Genomic DNA, 4,148 nt, shown 5'->3' on the forward strand with positions numbered 1-4,148 from the left:
TGTCATTTGGATACAAGGACAGATATCCTTTTGGTGAGTTTCCTACCTTTGGGAAGATTTTATTAGATGTTATATACAAGGGAAATTTTTCTAGAGAGATGAAGTTGAATTAATGTAGAAATAAACTTAAGATGAAGAGTGTTATGTTTTCACAGTTAATAATAAATATATCATTCAACGCATAACAATAGATTTTAAAAAGAAATGAACATCCTGCAGCATTAATGGCATTATTTGTTAAGAATTGTATTCATTTATTTTGCACTAAGCTTCCTTCCAGGATGCCCTAATGGACCATGAAGCAGTAAACATTTAGACTTGAATAAGCACTCTCCCCTCTATCTGACTCTTTAATTCCTTTATCCTTTTCTGTGCTTGAGTTTGACACTTTATTCACTTTCTCATTTGAACACCTACATCCATCAAGTTTGGGGAACCCATTCTTCCTCTTTCTTGAGGACTTTATATGAAGAATCACATTTAGTTCTACTTACAGGCACGCTCAGAGGGTAAAAACATGGACTCTTTATGCTCTGGTTGGAGAAGAAAGCAGGCACTTGATGGGTATCAGCAGCAATTTTCCAATGAGAATAATATTCTTGATGCTTTAGAAATGAAGCTTTCAGAAGCCGATTCTCTAGGTTTCACCAACTTGCTACTCCTTTATAAAAACAGAGTTTTAAAATCTTTGCTATTGTGTTATGTATTATGAACACGGATATTTCAAACATTAAAATGTCGCTTGCGATCTTGTTTGTACTTTGTATCTTCAGCATGTAGCTCTAAGGCCTCTTATGATTTAGAAAAATTGGATCATTGTGTACTTTATTCTGTTAAATAGATTGACAACTTTCAAGTTGAAACCTTAGGAAGTTATTATCCTTCCTAATAGGAGACTTAATAGAAGGAGGTGAGACAAGGACCAGAAAACTATCAGCTCTATTGATGGTCTTTAATTCATACCTGTAGGTTCCAGGTTAACTTTTGATGACAGCCCCTTAGAACTGGGGTAAAACTAAAGTCATATTCTGTTCAGAAGGTCTATGTATACATTGAGAAAGAGTTTACTAAACTCGTACTAACCCTTTTGAAGAATGCAAAGAAAAATTGTCTTTAGAATTTTCACTGGTACTTTGAAAATTCACTTTCTCTTGAAAAAAAGATATTTTGAAGAATAAATAAATAATGTGTAGATTCTACATATTAACAAATAAGTAACTATCATATTCCAGGATTACACTACTGACACCAACTTTAGATTGCTTTTCCAGGTAAAGTGAAGGATTTGCATGACTTACCCATTGCTTTCTCAGGGCACAACGTGTAACATGTGATCATCATCTGAAAAACATGAGGCTATGATTAGGGATTATGCAACAAAATAGAGGACTCTAGAGTAATTAAACTCATGGTGTTGATCTCATTTTCACAACATGTATTCTCAAACCAAAAGTTGACCACCAATGGAATGGACCATCTGCTTGCCTCTTAAGCAATTGAAATAGTGAATTTAGCCCTGAATCATGCAGGGTTGTTTTTTTTTTTTTTTTTCCAGTTACCAAATTATGTACGCTAAGGCTCTCCAGTACTGAAAACTGTTATCAGCTCCTTTCCAACACCCAAATGGAGTGGTCTCAACACCACTTGACATTAATAAGGGAGAGAGGAAAGCATTTGAAGCAGCAGAATGCCATCAATGCCAAATTTTCAATGCATTTTACAAACAGACCAACAAAGGATTGAGCTCTTTTATCTCCCGCTCCATGCAATTACGCCTACAGATGGAGAAGTTGAGGCAGCATGAATCTACATTCATTGACATTGCTGCATTGGTGGGACAAACATTGTATCGGGAAGTTCTCAGGCACAGAGACACTGATGTGCACCCAAGTTTCTGCCTTATGGCTCCACATAAGCCAGCTTGCAGGTCCATGTACCTCAGATCCATGTTAGGCTCTTATCTCTTTGTGCAACTATGACTTTACTACAAATTACTAATACCAGATCCTACTAAGAGGAGCTAAGGTAAAACCCAACTGACTGATTTTTTTTTTTAAATTTTGGTTTTACTGTCTTTGCCCTTTGGGCTCTAGTTTATGTCCAGAGACTAACTTTACTTTAGATTACTTATTTCTAAAATACGATCAAATATTTTTGTCAAGTTTAGTTTACTACATTTCCGAAATAGGAATCAATGCCCATATTATTTTCTTCTCAACTGGCTTCTGTGATGGAGACCTGATAACTTTTCCTAATGTAAGGAAACTCCTGGTCCAAGTTCATTTTATAGCTACCAAACAGTCATAGGTACTTATATGGTTTGATTTGATTTGATTGAAAGAAGATTGAAACCAGATTTTTAAATTTCCTCTCCATTATTGAAAATCAGAACTGATAGCCATTTCTCCTTTTTTTGATGCTCCTTATTTTGATGGACTAGAGTGCAGTAAATTCTATTTGCAGTTAATTCTATTGATATATTATGCTATGAAGGCTAATTATCAATCCCTGCGTGATTAAGATAATATTCAAAGACAAAAATAAAGAAGAAATGAATGTATTTAATGATGGACAGACCACATCCTGCTGTGAGCTCATAAGTGAGTATCACTGGTCATGACAGAAAATGGGCAAGGGAGCATAAATATCTCAGTAATATTAATACCAATGACTGGGAAGGCAGTCTCAGGCTCAGGGCATACAGATGATAGATCGGTTATGCCACCTTTGTATTCAGAGTACACCACATTTCATTAGTTGACAATCTATAATGTTAGCTTAGTTTCAGAATCAATCATGCTAATAATGTTGGTATATTACTGGATATCTAGAGCAAATTTCTGCCTAGGAATCTCTGATTGTTTCACTCTATCTGCAAAGCCAAGTTTCAGATTTAGTTGCCATCCACTCCTTTTTTAAAGGAGCAATTCATTATGATAAAATTTATTGTACCATTTGGAGGAAAAGTTTCTGAAATGCAGAAAGTAGAACAAACTTGGGTTTCCTACCTTTGAGTTCATGCAATTAATCCAGAAACTGGATCTTAAATGGCAGAAGACAATTTTCATAGTTTTAAGAGAGAAGACTGTAAATATGGTTTATCGTGTTCTTATAATTCGTTCAGAAACATGTGAGGAAATGTGAGGACCACTGTGAATCGAACAATAATCATAAAATTAGGAACAAAAGAATCAGACAGAACAAAGCCCTTTTTCTCCTCTTTTCTCCTTTCTTTTTTAGGATTCTAAATCACATACAAAACATTTGTTCTGCTCCAGCTCTTTGTGAACTAATTGGCTCTCCTGGAGGGATAGGTAATTGTACCTGACTACACAAGCTGTCCCGAAGCTCCCTTGGAAAGCTCCAGTAAGCTTCTAGTGTTAGCAGCCATCAAGGATTTCACAGGTCAGGCATCGGATCGATACAGCTAAAAGCAGCAGGGACTGTAATGTCGACAGCAGGTTTCAGAAAGCGCTGCAAGTGCCAGTTTGTTCCTCTTCATGCAGAAGCTCAAGACAGCTTAATTAACCCTTGGAAAATACAATTTATCCAGAGGCTCGGCAGGTCCCTACCAGGCCTTATTGGTGAACTGATAGGAGAGATACTGTAGCTGGCAGCGCTGAATTCCCATTTCCCCCTTTAATGCTGTTTCAGTTAGGATGCAAAGAAAACATGGTTTTTGGTGGATGTGTTCATCCTGTCCTGAAGAGCATGTGATAGGAGGCAGCTTTAGAGGGGGGTTGGTTAGAACTCACGTGTGACTTCAGCAGGAGCAAGGCCGAGCCTCGGCATTGATCATCCGAGTCCTGGGGTGAGGTTTGGGGTGTGTGTGTGTGTGTGTGTGTGCGTGCATGGGTGTGTGTACATGTGTGTGTGAACTGGATACGTGTGTGTATGTGAGTTAGGACTGTGTGTGTGTGTGTGTGTGTGTGTGTAGTGTGGGGAGGAGGAAGAAAAAGCAAAGGCATTTTTCACTTTTTCACTGATGTAAATACTTCCTATCCTCATTTAAAAATATCCATCCCCTTGTTAGTTGTCTATTTTTCATGTCTATAATATCATACAAGCAAGAAAAGCCCAGATTTGAAATTTTTTACATCCCCCAAGTCCTTCATTTGGGAAGACAAAACCCCTGCTGGGGGAAGCAA

General features: G+C 37.4%; 1 long non-coding RNA gene across 1 annotated transcript; it reads right to left on the bottom strand.

Annotated features, from left to right (window-relative positions):
* Nucleotides 1–546: 546 nt before the first annotated feature.
* On the bottom strand, nt 547–3,086 carry LOC121490690. Its single transcript, XR_005987749.1, has 3 exons — nt 3,009–3,086; nt 1,299–1,341; nt 547–661 (listed from the first exon to the last, which is right to left on the bottom strand). It is a non-coding gene; the product is annotated as an uncharacterized LOC121490690 (long non-coding RNA).
* Between the last annotated feature and the right edge of the window lie 1,062 nt (nt 3,087–4,148).

The sequence above is a fragment of the Vulpes lagopus genome, chromosome 5, assembly GCF_018345385.1.
Source record: "Vulpes lagopus strain Blue_001 chromosome 5, ASM1834538v1, whole genome shotgun sequence".
Taxonomy (NCBI): domain Eukaryota; kingdom Metazoa; phylum Chordata; class Mammalia; order Carnivora; family Canidae; genus Vulpes; species Vulpes lagopus.